The following is a 17,778-nucleotide window of genomic DNA, read 5'->3' on the forward strand; positions in this document are numbered from 1 at the left end:
GTTAGTCACTCATAATATGAACATAATATACAGTATATACATACTATTATGTCATACCATACAAGGCTATTATTGACCTAAATGGGAGGTTCATACTCCTAAAACGAGGCTGTGGATATTGGGAGTGTTAAACAGCTGGAGGTTGGGTCTCGTGACCTGTCAAAACGTTATTGTATCACCTAAGCTTTATTAAAAGATCACATTGGGGAGCAGCCAAACAGTGAGCGGACATCCCCTTGTGTAGCCTATAGGTCTTGTGATATAGACCGCTGTAGATGCATCGGTATTGCATGTTTCATGGGAGCCAGGAGGTTAAGAGCTAGGTCCTTTGATGGGCCTTTGAAAGGGAGTCAGGTTCAGTCATTTCCTCTAGCATGTCCTGCTCCATAAATAACAGTAGTGATACGTGACTACAGGACTGTGAGCTAGAGGAGACCGTAGAAGGACACCTGCCACCGTAAACCACGCAGGTGTCCAACCACGTCTGGTTCCACTTTACCCAGCATGCAGGAGGAGACGCCAATACCTCTCAGGCTATACGCTCGCACGACATCGGCAATGTGTAGCGGGGGGCGCCTCCCTATCCCTGGAGAGAAGGAGATTTGGGGAGATTTTGGGAGAGTTCAGCAGGTCAGGAACGATATCGCTAAGATGTTTAGTGCAGCAAGTCGTGGTTCAATATCCAGGTTTGGGTTGTGTATTTATTGTTGTGTCTTACAAGAGTTTTGTTTTCTCTTCATGCGTTAAACTCTTGGTCTTGCCTTTTTACCGTAGAATGTAGGAAAACTGTGGCTCCTCAACTGATTCATCGAAACCCTCCGAACACATGAACATGTCAGTTTGGTTTGCTTTTATTTGAGGCCTTTTTGTGATATTCTCTGTAAGCGTTTCACTTGTTTCGCTGAGCCTTGTCTGCAGTCAGCGGAGGACAGTGTCCAACGATGAGAAGGACTTAATTGGCCTGTCAGTCTTTTGATTAGCGCGGACAATATTTTTCAAACCTCCTCATATTAATGTGTCCCTCTCCCCTCCGCTAGAGAGTGGTCAGAGAGGCTTGCTGATCCCTCCTGCCAACTCTAAATTGCGTGTTCCAGGAAAGAGCTCCATATGGGCAATTATACAATTACGTCACTACAGATTTAGACAGATGTCTCATAATATGTCTGAGATGTAATCGTTCTCCACCTAATGCGTTTAGAGAAGGAAAATGATCTCAAATACACACAATGTAGATGTTTTTGTGGTAATGTGGTACCACTCACAAGCGCACAACGGTTACAACTACTACTACCACTAATATTATTAATACATTCACAGTAAGAATTAAACAATAATACTTGGACGCATTTGTACAATTCTGTGGTTTGCTACAGTATATCCCTGTCTGTCTTTTCAGATAAATGCATGTACTTGAAGGGATTACAACAGTATTTCGCTTTTTTTCTGCCCCTCGCCTGTCTGACTGCAGACAGGATTAGTTCTAAAATAAAAATGCTAAGACATATTTTTCACTGCTCTTAGCATAGATTATTCATCACCGATGAACTCTTTGTTAATCCGTCCTCAAGCGACAATGTCTTGTCCAATAACTGGGAGCATTACCGCAGAGAGGAGATGCCTTCACAGAACATACCTGACCATTTAACCTGGAGTTAAACTAAAGTAAACTGTGTCCTCTGAAGTGCCACCCCTTTCCTGCAAATACCAGGCTCAGAACGGAGACGGAGACCAGGAAGGGATCCACACTCTATTGTTCTAAGATGGCTGACTGTTTAAAAAAAAAAAACATCTTTCCCTTTAATTGCTTCGAACATAAAACACAGAAAATCCCCCCGCTGCTCAGGGCGCCCAGCCTCCCAGAAGTAGGATTTTGGTCATGATTGATTGTTTACCTCTATGAATGCGTTGTTGGATGCTAAGGCCAAACTATTATAGTAAAGCTGGGAGGATAGAGGAGAGGACAGCATTGGGGCTGTTCCCTGGCGCCAGTGGTAAAGCCCGTTGACATTGTCATCGACTTAGACCCGGGCCGCCTGGCCACAAAAACACCCCCCTGAGACACCATTGTTATGGGGGGACATAGTGGGCAGCCACACTGTAGACTATTCTCTATTATTGTGACAGGTAATGTGATACAACTGTATGGTGGTTTTAATAATGATAATTATGTCTTCCTAGCATATAGGCTTTCTATGCTTTCTTTTAAGTTACTCAAGTATAATATTTGGTCATTATAATTCGGCTGTTTGAAAGTCCAACGCGGACGATCGCACGTACCGTCTCAAGCCACAACAAATATTACAGTAGTATATATTTTCTGTTGATAACCATGAATTTGAAAGAGGAGCAATTTCAATGTCCAGTTGTCCATTCTTTAGAAAATCCACAGACGTATCATCACTGGATCATTTCATCATCGTAGACTCATTTTCCCAAGCCAGCCAGTGACCAGCCTAATATTTTGTCTGAATCCATCTGAACAGTATGAATAGAGATACATACTCATGAATATGTATCTATGTTTTTGAATCATTTTCAGGCTTATCAACTTCAGATTGACAGCTGAAAGGTCACGGTTCATAATAATATATGCCATTTAGCGTATGATTTCATTCAAAGCGACCTACAACAGTGAGTGCGTACCATTTTGTGCTGGCGGCCCCAGCGGGAATCAAACCCACGGTCCTGGTGTTGCTAGCGCGCCAGGCTCTTACCAACTGAACCACACAGGACCATTCATAGGCTTGGCTGAATGAAAACTGCATAATTTAATTATCTTTCTTGATTTCCTTTATGCTTCTTTTAATCCCAGTTAGTGGTCCCAAAAGCGGTGTAATATTGTGATTGGGACTGACAGAGTTATGGAAATGGATGAGATCTGTTTGAAAGGTGACCTTTTAGAGCTGGACTCCCAGGACCCGCGGTCACAATACAGCTGCCTCAGCTCTTTAGTTCCCGTCTCCGTGTGTCACGTCAAAATATCTCCCCCTCATCAAAAAACTGAAAAACTAGGGCCCCCCGTTCCCCAAAGCAGTCTGAGGGAAATATCAACCATTATCACACCTGAGGCCCCTCTATTCTGATAACATCTAGTGCTACATGCTAATCACACCCTCCCTTTCTAATAGGTGATGCTAATGCTAACTAATACCCAGAAGGCTTACAGTGTGTATTGGTTCCACATGTTTAGGCCAATCAGACCAAGAGATTACTTCATTACTCAAGGCGCCTCGGACAATTACCCTATGGATGCTAATGTTGCATACACATGTCATTATACATGCTAAAGTCGTTTATTTCCTCAAGGTGTTGAAATATATGAACTCTATATGGAATGTAATACCAGGCTGGCCGTGACTAGCAAGTCTCAGTGATGTTATTGAGACACTCAGAGGTGTGTGTGTGTGTGTGTGTGTGTGTGTGTGTGTGTGTGTGTGTGTGTGTGTGTGTGTGTGTGTGTGTGCGTGCGTGCGTGCGTGTGAGTGAGGGAGCCGAGGTAGAGTAATACAGTTATGCTGCCAGTGTTGTTTTAATGTAGACATTACTATGGGAGAAGGCAGGCTAACTCATCATGCTGTAAACCACAGATCCAGCCGAGACATATCGCAGGGGAGAGCAAACTGCAAATGGTCCCTTTCAGAGTTTCTCATTGCTTGTTCCGTCGCGTAAAAACGCTTTGTAAGCAGGCTTAGTTTCAGAGTCCCTCCATCCATACGTTTGATACGTTTTGGAAAAACAAAACAGTGCCGTCGCCCCCGTACCAAACTGTCTGGGATTTTTTTTTTTTATCTCATGAAATATGCATTTAGTACTCCGAGTTTCATGATGTCAGGGAGAGGAAGGTGTGGTTTCACAAAGATAGGCGTGTGATTTTAAGCACTGCACTTGCACTTTCACTCTCGCCTATCTTTCCAAAGCATTTTCTGAAATGTATTTATCACGAATCAAATAAACAGCAGCAGCAGTGACCGCAACAAGCGTCTAAACGTTCAGAAACCAATGTATAGGCCGGGATAGATTTACCCATATCAAGCTCTGGCGATGAACTAGTCAGGTCCCAGTGGACGCATCTAAATACTGTAGATGTACTGCAGTCAATCGGGTGCTTATATAGCACCCTATTCCCTATATTGTGCCCTACTTTTGACTAGAGCCCTATGGACCCTGGTGAAAAGTAGTGCACTGTATTGGTTTTTCTATAAATAAAGGAGCCAATGTCTGACATCAGGGTCAACATTTCAAAATGGTTTGATATACAGTTCATATATAGGGAATAGGGTTCCATGTGTGTTTACTTCAGTCTCATCAAAAACCTTGAGATGAAAACCTTTTAAAGGGGTAATACAATTGTGTCTTGGCTTCTTCTTCTAAAGCAGTGGTCACTAACCTTTTCTGAGTCAAGATCACTTTCTCAGTCAAAAAGCAAGCTGTGATCTACTGCTCAGATCTTTTTACATTAACCTCACACAGTTTTGTAGGAATGAGGTTTGGGCAGTAGGCCTAATAAATTATCACAGACCATATTATATTTCAAAACTCGGGCTTTGATAACAAAATAGATCAGTTGGTTTAGCACTTGTGAGGCACTGTGGAGCATGAATTGAAATAATTAGTTTTTTTATTTTACTGGATTGATGGTACCTGCATCTGATGGTCAACGAGGTCAAATCAGACATCAGTGATCTTCAGGTCAAAGTCGGGAGCTCTAGAAAGATGCCTGAGTTTCACACTTGGAATTCCGAGTTGGATGACCGTTCAAAACTATTTTTTCCAACCGCCTCTCACGGTCCCTGCTCTCTCCTTCCTTTCCTCCGGTGAGAGTGATGACCAGAGGGGACACCATCTTCCACCTGATGGCGAAACTCGAGTCAAACCGCATCTGCCACATTCACAAATTCATGTTTTTCCTATGACCAGAGAAAGTTAAATATTCCTTAATACTGAAATCGACACGACGAGCTGCTAATAATAATAAAATGCAGGGCTGTCGATACTTGGCTACTCATTCATTGCAGCTGCAGCCCGAGCGGAAGTACGGAGAAGCACGTTTTGTAATAGTGTTGAATAAAAACAGTGCCAGTACTGAATATAAACTTAAACATGAACTCACTCTCAAAAACAGCATCTCTTTGCTGTATTTGTTGACAGCATCTCTGTGGTCATGGTTTTAAAAGTTATTAAATCTTACGTAGGCTAGTAGCCTATTAAACTTGGCTGTGGCCAGGGTCATGGAAGCTCTGTAGCCACAGTGATTTGAGCTATCCGATTGGGCAGCGCAGTAGGTGCACTCGATTTAGTCACAGATTTCCTGGTCAGCCGGGTAGGTGGAGTTTGTCTCGTGGGAACACTTTGCTACCTGGTGCGCAGGACTTTTGAATCAAGTGCACCTACCGGCAACAGCTCAACACGATTTTTAAAAAGGAGCGCAAGCCTTTATCGTTCATTGGCTTTTCTACAGAAATATTTGGTGGTCGACTAGGAATGCCTTGAAGATCGCGATCGACCGGTCGGCGAACACTGTTCTAAAGGGTAACTTGGCTCCTAAAGCGTTCAACTCTCTGACGTCTCACTGTCACGACTTCTGCCGAAGTCGATGCCTCTCCTTGTTCGGGCGGTGCTCGGCAGTCGACGTCACCGGTCTTCTAGCCATCATTGATCCATTTTTAATTTTCCATTGGTTTTGTCTTGTCTTCCTACACACCTGGTTCCAATCCCATTCATTACATGTTGTGTATTTAACCCTCTGTTTCCCCTCATGTCCTTGTCAGGGATTGTTTGTTGTTATGCTCGTGATATTCGATTGGTGCGCGATGGGTTCTTGTACCCACGTCTATTTTATTATGTACTTTGGTTTTGGAGGTTTTGTTTTACGTTATTAAACTACTCCATTTATACCAAGTTTGATTCTCCTGCGCCTGACCTCCCTGGCACCGACACACACGGCATGACACTCACAGTAACGTGACAAGCAAGGCCAGTTAGCATGTGTGACTCTGTGAAATAGCTCGCCTGTGACAGCACGACCAGGAATGTCATATAATTGGGAGGTCGGCCAGAAAGAAAAAAAAACGGATATTCAAAGACGCCCTCTGTCATGAGATAGCATCGCGTTGGTCTCACTGACATGCGCCTGGACTGAGCTAGAGGGGTCAAAGGTCTGTGGGAGCAGAGCCGTATGCTTTACAGAGTCTAGAGTCTATGAAAATAACAGGTAAAAACCCTCTGGCTAGCCAGCCATATTCACCAGCCACTAAACACTGTCAGGGCTTTTAGTCAGTAAGTGGATCTGATCTGTGTATGGTTGTGTGTTTAGCCTCACTATAAGCACTGTGTGTGTGTGTGTGTGTGTGTGTGTGTGTGTGTGTGTGTGTGTGTGTGTGTGTGTGTGTGTGTGTGTGTGTGTGTGTGTGTGTGTGTGTGTGTGTGTGTGTGTGTGTGTGTGTGTGTGTGTGTGTGTGTGTGTGTGTGTGTGTGTGCCATAGGGACAGGGCTTAAGACTCAACCTGGAGCATTAGCAAGAGAAAACAGGCATAGTGTTTCCCTCCCCAAACCACAGATGAATGACATCACCTCGAGCGCATACCTGCAATTGATTAAACTGCTGTTAAGCGGTGTTCTAAAGTGACTCCAGCTATCTGTTTTCATGCAGGCAAGAACCATACGATTTGAATTATTACTCGTTTTTGATACGTCGGACTCGGGCCAATAGTTTTTAATGGAGTTCTGTTCTTCTATCGTCTGTTACTATACTACAACATTCTGGTGTTTGTGTTCTGGATTTTCAAACATAATATGCCCAAAGTGTACAATAACACTCTGCTTTTTTACCCCTCACTGTTCTTATTTGACACACTTATTTGAGAAAGCGACCCTCGGTAAGGGGAAAATAAAACAGAAACGTTATACATTTCCTTTTAAAGGAATGAAATGTGGTGTTTCCTTGCTTGGTAGGTAGACATGCACACACACACACACACACACCCAGGCAGTCAGGGCCCCACTAGGTGGTCCTGGAGGAGACCTGTTGGCTCCTAAGTATCACTGACATGTGTTATTATTACCCAATAACATCATTAACATTATTCCTGGAGGAACGAAGAACAAATGTTCCCATTCCGTTACAATGTGGTTATAATCGTTTGATTTAATACCTGTTACTGTATTACTGATGACTAAAATGTTCGCTGGCGGCTGGGTGTTTAGAGCTGGGAGTTGGGAGTTTAGAGCTGGGAGTTGAGAGTTGAGAGCTGGGAGTTGGGAGTTGGGAGCTGGGAGCTGGGAGTTGAGAGTTGAGAGCTGGGAGTTGAGAGCTGGGAGTTGGGAGCTGGGAGTTGGGAGCTGGGAGTTGAGAGTTGAGAGCTGGGAGTTGAGAGCTGGGAGTTGGGAGTTGAGAGCTGGGAGTTGGGAGCTGGGAGCTGGGAGTTGAGAGTTGGGAGCTGGGAGTTGAGAGCTGGGAGCTGGGAGCTGGGAGTTGGGAGCTGGGAGCTGGGAGTTGAGAGTTGGGAGTTGAGAGTTGGGAGTTGAGAGTTGGGAGTTGAGAGTTGAGAGTTGAGAGCTGGGAGCTGGGAGTTGAGAGTTGAGAGTTGAGAGTTGCGAGTTGCGAGACGATTGAAAAAAAGCACTTGATTTTGGCTTCTTGAGGGAATTGAGTAGTCCAGGTACCAGGCCTGTTTGTGCGATCATTCCACCCCTTGTCGTATGCCAAACAAGAGTGGCAAGGAGTGGAATAATAGCACAAACTGATCTGGGACAAGGCTATAAATTGAAAAGATTCTCTTACCACACACAATTTGTTTTTGGCATGAATCTTTCTTTACAGACCAGTGTTTATTTACAGTCTTTCTGCTCAGGGGTTCATCATGTTTCCCATCATGTGTAAAGATGTTTAGCATCGTCACTAACACTTTGGTTTCAGAGGCTCACTGGCCATGCAGTTCTAAACACCACTTAGTTATATCACTTTGGTTTCAGAGGCTCACTGGCCATGCAGTTCTAAACACCGCTTAGTTATATCACTTTGGTTTCAGAGGCTCACTGGCCATGCAGTTCTAAACACCGCTAGTTATATCACTTTGGTTTCAGAGGCTCACTGGCCATGCAGTTCTAAACACCGCTTAGTTATATCACTTTGGTTTCAGAGGCTCACTGGCCATGCAGTTCTAAACACCGCTTAGTTATATCACTTTGGTTTCAGAGGCTCACTGGCCATGCAGTTCTAAACACCGCTTAGTTATATCACTTTGGTTTCAGAGGCTCACTGGCCATGCAGTTCTAAACACCGCTTAGTTATATCACTTTGGTTTCAGAGGCTCACTGGCCATGCAGTTCTAAACACCGCTTAGTTATATCACTTTGGTTTCAGAGGCTCACTGGCCATGCAGTTCTAAAAACCGCTTAGTTATATCACTTTGGTTTCAGAGGCTCACTGGCCATGCAGTTCTAAACACCGCTTAGTTATATCACTTTGGTTTCAGAGGCTCACTGGCCATGCAGTTCTAAACACCGCTAGTTATATCACTTTGGTTTCAGAGGCTCACTGGCCATGCAGTTCTAAACACCGCTTAGTTATATCACTTTGGTTTCAGAGGCTCACTGGCCATGCAGTTCTAAACACCGCTTAGTTATATCACTTTGGTTTCAGAGGCTCACTGGCCATGCAGTTCTAAACACCGCTTAGTTATATCACTTTGGTTTCAGAGGCTCACTGGCCATGCAGTTCTAAACACCGCTTAGTTATATCACTTTGGTTTCAGAGGCTCACTGGCCATGCAGTTCTAAACACCGCTTAGTTATATCACTTTGGTTTCAGAGGCTCACTGGCCATGCAGTTCTAAACACCGCTTAGTTATATCACTTTGGTTTCAGAGGCTCACTGGCCATGCAGTTCTAAACACCGCTTAGTTATATCACTTTGGTTTCAGAGGCTCACTGGCCATGCAGTTCTAAACACCGCTTAGTTATATCACTTTGGTTTCAGAGGCTCACTGGCCATGCAGTTCTAAACACCGCTTAGTTATATCACTTTGGTTTCAAGCTGTAGTCTGGGATTGGTATATCCATTTGTGGATATGTAAATTAAGGGTATATAGCTGTTTATTCTTGGAGAATACAACTTAGTTCAACAACCATAACCCAGAATGTGCTTGTTTTATGAATATGAGAATGGTTACATTGAGCTCGAGTCCATCAGCAGTTCTATCTAAATAAGTGTCAGCTATTTTTTTTGATCACAGACTTCCCCTTTAAGCAGCTGTCCGTCCATGCTGTTCTAAACACTCCTGTCCTTAGTTACTGTCATTATGTAGAGAAACACATCGGGCACAAAATGTTTCCAGGATGTTTCCAGGTGAGATACAGACTCTGATCAGAGCCCAGGCCAATTAACACAATCAACATAGCCTCTCCTGGTGTATCATTTTTCCAAGCACATACTTTACACAGAGGCCTACTGAGAACTCACATTATACTCTCATTACTCTCAATTATACTGCAGTACAGCGTAGACTGATTCAAATAGGATGTTTTCCAAGGAGGAGAACGGTGACGGAAAATATTGATCAGACATATAATTGTCAGGCCTACTGGTCCCTCCACCCCTCTATCCCTCCACCCCCTTTTTCTTCCAGACGGGAACAGCAGGTCAGATTAAAAGCAGTGAATGAGTTTATTATTCTCTGTCTGTGTGTGGTGTGTGTGTGGTGTGTGTGTGCGCGTGATAAACATTACAATGTCAAAGTCAATCTCAAAAGTCGAGTATATCCCCTATACATTATACAGTACATGTAAAGCTTGAATCCACTTGTTTAACCCATACCCCTTCATCAGTCTCTTTCTATGGAGGCTGCCGTGGGTGAAGTCAAGGAGGTGATCCTGGTATCCTCGGTGAAAGAAATCAACACCGGAAGACTTAACTCAGACAGAGTAGTGGAAAAAAGGAACAGCATTTGAATGGGAACGAAAATAGAAGCGCTGTCTCTCTCTGTCCTACTGAGGTCACTGAGTAGGACAGAGGAGGTGACGTGTCTCATCTCCCATCAATAATGGTCTAAAGACAAGAGAGAGGATCACAGTAACCTAGACACTATACCAGAGAGAAAAGAAGAGAATGGGAGAGGGAGGGAGAGAGGGAGGGAGAGGGGGAGAGAGGGAGAGGTACAGTATTAATCATTGGGCCTTGTTCCCTCACCTCCCTCTCTCCCTTCCTATAAATGGCACACAGCTAGAGACTCTCTTGCACCAAGCAGGACATATCTGGAGAGATGAGGTCAGGCCTGAAATATATGGTGGCCTATTGTTGAAGTGATGGAGCTAGAGGGAAATAAAGTGAAGGAATTCATCACCGTAGATAACCTCTCTGGAGACATGCCACAGCACACCTAGTATCAATGTTTATAATGTCCTACAGTAAACCAACAGTACAGCCCACCTAGTATCAATGTGTATAATGTCCTACAGTAAACCAACAGTACACACCTAGTATCAATGTTTATAATGTCCTACAGTAAACCAACAGTACACACCTAGTATCAATGTTCATAATGTCCTACAGTAAACCAACAGTACACACCTAGTATCAATGTTTATAATGTCCTACAGTAAACCAACAGTACAGCCCACCTAGTATCAATGTTTATAATGTCCTACAGTAAACCAACAGTACACACCTAGTATCAATGCTTATAATGTCCTACAGTAAACCAACAGTACACACCTAGTATCAATGTTGATAATGTCCTACAGTAAACCAACAGTACACACCTAGTATCAATGCTTATAATGTCCTACAGTAAACCAACTGTACACACCTAGTATCAATGCTTATAATGTCCTACAGTAAACCAACAGTACAGCACACCTAGTATCAATGTGTATAATGTCCTACAGTAAACCAACAGTACACACCTAGTATCAATGTGTATAATGTCCTACAGTAAACCAACAGTACACACCTAGTATCAATGTTTATAATGTCCTACAGTAAACCAACAGTACAGCCCACCTAGTATCAATGTGTATAATGTCCTACAGTAAACCAACAGTACACACCTAGTATCAATGTTTATAATGTCCTACAGTAAACCAACAGTACACACCTAGTATCAATGTTCATAATGTCCTACAGTAAACCAACAGTACACACCTAGTATCAATGTTTATAATGTCCTACAGTAAACCAACAGTACAGCCCACCTAGTATCAATGTTTATAATGTCCTACAGTAAACCAACAGTACACACCTAGTATCAATGCTTATAATGTCCTACAGTAAACCAACAGTACACACCTAGTATCAATGTTGATAATGTCCTACAGTAAACCAACAGTACACACCTAGTATCAATGCTTATAATGTCCTACAGTAAACCAACTGTACACACCTAGTATCAATGCTTATAATGTCCTACAGTAAACCAACAGCACAGCACACCTAGTATCAATGTGTATAATGTCCTACAGTAAACCAACAGTACACACCTAGTATCAATGTGTATAATGTCCTACAGTAAACCAACAGTACACACCTAGTATCAATGTTTATAATGTCCTACAGTAAACCAACAGTACAGCACACCTAGTATCAATGTTTATAATGTCCTACAGTAAACCAACAGTACACACCTAGTATCAATGTTTATAATGTCCTACAGTAAACCAGCAGTACACACCTAGTATCAATGTTTATAATGTCCTACAGTAAACCAACAGTACACACCTAGTATCAATGTTCATAATGTCATACAGTAAACCAACAGTACACACCTAGTATCAATGTTTATAATGTCCTACAGTAAACCAACAGTACACACCTAGTATCAATGTTCATAATGTCCTACAGTAAACCAACAGTACACACCTAGTATCAATGTTTATAATGTCCTACAGTAAACCAACAGTACACACCTAGTATCAATGTTTATAATGTCCTACAGTAAACCAACAGTACACACCTAGTATCAATGCTTATAATGTCCTACAGTAAACCAACAGTACACACCTAGTATCAATGTGTATAATGTCCTACAGTAAACCAACAGTACACACCTAGTATCAATGTTTATAATGTCCTACAGTAAACCAACAGTACAGCACACCTAGTATCAATGTTTATAATGTCCTACAGTAAACCAACAGTACACACCTAGTATCAATGTTTATAATGTCCTACAGTAAACCAGCAGTACACACCTAGTATCAATGTTTATAATGTCCTACAGTAAACCAACAGTACACACCTAGTATCAATGTTCATAATGTCATACAGTAAACCAACAGTACACACCTAGTATCAATGTTTATAATGTCCTACAGTAAACCAACAGTACACACCTAGTATCAATGTTCATAATGTCCTACAGTAAACCAACAGTACACACCTAGTATCAATGTTTATAATGTCCTACAGTAAACCAACAGTACACACCTAGTATCAATGTTTATAATGTCCTACAGTAAACCAACAGTACACACCTAGTATCAATGCTTATAATGTCCTACAGTAAACCAACAGTACACACCTAGTATCAATGCGTATAATGTCCTACAGTAAACCAACAGTACACACCTAGTATCAATGCTTATAATGTCCTACAGTAAACCAACTGTACAGCCCACCTAGTATCAATGTGTATAATGTCCTACAGTAAACCAACAGTACACACCTAGTATCAATGTTTATAATGTCCTACAGTAAACCAACAGTACACACCTAGTATCAATGTTCATAATGTCCTACAGTAAACCAACAGTACACACCTAGTATCAATGTTTATAATGTCCTACAGTAAACCAACAGTACAGCCCACCTAGTATCAATGTTTATAATGTCCTACAGTAAACCAACAGTACACACCTAGTATCAATGCTTATAATGTCCTACAGTAAACCAACAGTACACACCTAGTATCAATGTTGATAATGTCCTACAGTAAACCAACAGTACACACCTAGTATCAATGCTTATAATGTCCTACAGTAAACCAACTGTACACACCTAGTATCAATGCTTATAATGTCCTACAGTAAACCAACAGTACAGCACACCTAGTATCAATGTGTATAATGTCCTACAGTAAACCAACAGTACACACCTAGTATCAATGTGTATAATGTCCTACAGTAAACCAACAGTACACACCTAGTATCAATGTTTATAATGTCCTAGAGTAAACCAACAGTACAGCACACCTAGTATCAATGTTTATAATGTCCTACAGTAAACCAACAGTACACACCTAGTATCAATGTTTATAATGTCCTACAGTAAACCAGCAGTACACACCTAGTATCAATGTTTATAATGTCCTACAGTAAACCAACAGTACACACCTAGTATCAATGTTTATAATGTCCTACAGTAAACCAACAGTACACACCTAGTATCAATGTTTATAATGTCCTACAGTAAACCAGCAGTACACACCTAGTATCAATGTTTATAATGTCCTACAGTAAACCAACAGTACACACCTAGTATCAATGTTTATAATGTCCTACAGTAAACCAACAGTACACACCTAGTATCAATGTTTATAATGTCCTACAGTAAACCAGCAGTACACACCCAGTATCAATGTTTATAATGTCCTACAGTAAACCAACAGTACACACCTAGTATCAATGTTTATAATGTCCTACAGTAAACCAACAGTACACACCTAGTATCAATGTTTATAATGTCCTACAGTAAACCAACAGTACAGCCCACCTAGTATCAATGTGTATAATGTCCTACAGTAAACCAACAGTACACACCTAGTATCAATGTTTATAATGTCCTACAGTAAACCAACAGTACACACCTAGTATCAATGTTCATAATGTCCTACAGTAAACCAACAGTACACACCTAGTATCAATGTTTATAATGTCCTACAGTAAACCAACAGTACAGCCCACCTAGTATCAATGTTTATAATGTCCTACAGTAAACCAACAGTACACACCTAGTATCAATGCTTATAATGTCCTACAGTAAACCAACAGTACACACCTAGTATCAATGTTGATAATGTCCTACAGTAAACCAACAGTACACACCTAGTATCAATGCTTATAATGTCCTACAGTAAACCAACTGTACACACCTAGTATCAATGCTTATAATGTCCTACAGTAAACCAACAGTACAGCACACCTAGTATCAATGTGTATAATGTCCTACAGTAAACCAACAGTACACACCTAGTATCAATGTGTATAATGTCCTACAGTAAACCAACAGTACACACCTAGTATCAATGTTTATAATGTCCTACAGTAAACCAACAGTACAGCCCACCTAGTATCAATGTGTATAATGTCCTACAGTAAACCAACAGTACACACCTAGTATCAATGTTTATAATGTCCTACAGTAAACCAACAGTACACACCTAGTATCAATGTTCATAATGTCCTACAGTAAACCAACAGTACACACCTAGTATCAATGTTTATAATGTCCTACAGTAAACCAACAGTACAGCCCACCTAGTATCAATGTTTATAATGTCCTACAGTAAACCAACAGTACACACCTAGTATCAATGCTTATAATGTCCTACAGTAAACCAACAGTACACACCTAGTATCAATGTTGATAATGTCCTACAGTAAACCAACAGTACACACCTAGTATCAATGCTTATAATGTCCTACAGTAAACCAACTGTACACACCTAGTATCAATGCTTATAATGTCCTACAGTAAACCAACAGTACAGCACACCTAGTATCAATGTGTATAATGTCCTACAGTAAACCAACAGTACACACCTAGTATCAATGTGTATAATGTCCTACAGTAAACCAACAGTACACACCTAGTATCAATGTTTATAATGTCCTACAGTAAACCAACAGTACAGCACACCTAGTATCAATGTTTATAATGTCCTACAGTAAACCAACAGTACACACCTAGTATCAATGTTTATAATGTCCTACAGTAAACCAGCAGTACACACCTAGTATCAATGTTTATAATGTCCTACAGTAAACCAACAGTACACACCTAGTATCAATGTTCATAATGTCATACAGTAAACCAACAGTACACACCTAGTATCAATGTTTATAATGTCCTACAGTAAACCAACAGTACACACCTAGTATCAATGTTTATAATGTCCTACAGTAAACCAACAGTACACACCTAGTATCAATGTTTATAATGTCCTACAGTAAACCAACAGTACACACCTAGTATCAATGTTTATAATGTCCTACAGTAAACCAACAGTACACACCTAGTATCAATGCTTATAATGTCCTACAGTAAACCAACAGTACACACCTAGTATCAATGTGTATAATGTCCTACAGTAAACCAACAGTACACACCTAGTATCAATGTTTATAATGTCCTACAGTAAACCAACAGTACAGCACACCTAGTATCAATGTTTATAATGTCCTACAGTAAACCAACAGTACACACCTAGTATCAATGTTTATAATGTCCTACAGTAAACCAGCAGTACACACCTAGTATCAATGTTTATAATGTCCTACAGTAAACCAACAGTACACACCTAGTATCAATGTTCATAATGTCATACAGTAAACCAACAGTACACACCTAGTATCAATGTTTATAATGTCCTACAGTAAACCAACAGTACACACCTAGTATCAATGTTCATAATGTCCTACAGTAAACCAACAGTACACACCTAGTATCAATGTTTATAATGTCCTACAGTAAACCAACAGTACACACCTAGTATCAATGTTTATAATGTCCTACAGTAAACCAACAGTACACACCTAGTATCAATGCTTATAATGTCCTACAGTAAACCAACAGTACACACCTAGTATCAATGCGTATAATGTCCTACAGTAAACCAACAGTACACACCTAGTATCAATGCTTATAATGTCCTACAGTAAACCAACTGTACAGCCCACCTAGTATCAATGTGTATAATGTCCTACAGTAAACCAACAGTACACACCTAGTATCAATGTTTATAATGTCCTACAGTAAACCAACAGTACACACCTAGTATCAATGTTCATAATGTCCTACAGTAAACCAACAGTACACACCTAGTATCAATGTTTATAATGTCCTACAGTAAACCAACAGTACAGCCCACCTAGTATCAATGTTTATAATGTCCTACAGTAAACCAACAGTACACACCTAGTATCAATGCTTATAATGTCCTACAGTAAACCAACAGTACACACCTAGTATCAATGTTTATAATGTCCTACAGTAAACCAACAGTACACACCTAGTATCAATGCTTATAATGTCCTACAGTAAACCAACTGTACACACCTAGTATCAATGCTTATAATGTCCTACAGTAAACCAACAGTACAGCACACCTAGTATCAATGTGTATAATGTCCTACAGTAAACCAACAGTACACACCTAGTATCAATGTGTATAATGTCCTACAGTAAACCAACAGTACACACCTAGTATCAATGTTTATAATGTCCTAGAGTAAACCAACAGTACAGCACACCTAGTATCAATGTTTATAATGTCCTACAGTAAACCAACAGTACACACCTAGTATCAATGTTTATAATGTCCTACAGTAAACCAGCAGTACACACCTAGTATCAATGTTTATAATGTCCTACAGTAAACCAACAGTACACACCTAGTATCAATGTTTATAATGTCCTACAGTAAACCAACAGTACACACCTAGTATCAATGTTTATAATGTCCTACAGTAAACCAGCAGTACACACCTAGTATCAATGTTTATAATGTCCTACAGTAAACCAACAGTACACACCTAGTATCAATGTTTATAATGTCCTACAGTAAACCAACAGTACACACCTAGTATCAATGTTTATAATGTCCTACAGTAAACCAGCAGTACACACCCAGTATCAATGTTTATAATGTCCTACAGTAAACCAACAGTACACACCTAGTATCAATGCTTATAATGTCCTACAGTAAACCAACAGTACACACCTAGTATCAATGTTTATAATGTCCTACAGTAAACCAACAGTACAGCCCACCTAGTATCAATGTGTATAATGTCCTACAGTAAACCAACAGTACACACCTAGTATCAATGTTTATAATGTCCTACAGTAAACCAACAGTACACACCTAGTATCAATGTTTATAATGTCCTACAGTAAACCAACAGTACACACCTAGTATCAATGTTTATAATGTCCTACAGTAAACCAACAGTACAGCCCACCTAGTATCAATGTTTATAATGTCCTACAGTAAACCAACAGTACACACCTAGTATCAATGCTTATAATGTCCTACAGTAAACCAACAGTACACACCTAGTATCAATGTTTATAATGTCCTACAGTAAACCAACAGTACACACCTAGTATCAATGCTTATAATGTCCTACAGTAAACCAACTGTACACACCTAGTATCAATGCTTATAATGTCCTACAGTAAACCAACAGTACAGCACACCTAGTATCAATGTGTATAATGTCCTACAGTAAACCAACAGTACACACCTAGTATCAATGTGTATAATGTCCTACAGTAAACCAACAGTACACACCTAGTATCAATGTTTATAATGTCCTACAGTAAACCAACAGTACAGCCCACCTAGTATCAATGTGTATAATGTCCTACAGTAAACCAACAGTACACACCTAGTATCAATGTTTATAATGTCCTACAGTAAACCAACAGTACACACCTAGTATCAATGTTTATAATGTCCTACAGTAAACCAACAGTACACACCTAGTATCAATGTTTATAATGTCCTACAGTAAACCAACAGTACAGCCCACCTAGTATCAATGTTTATAATGTCCTACAGT

The sequence above is a fragment of the Salmo trutta genome, chromosome 4 (genome assembly GCF_901001165.1).
Source record: "Salmo trutta chromosome 4, fSalTru1.1, whole genome shotgun sequence".
NCBI lineage: Eukaryota > Metazoa > Chordata > Actinopteri > Salmoniformes > Salmonidae > Salmo > Salmo trutta.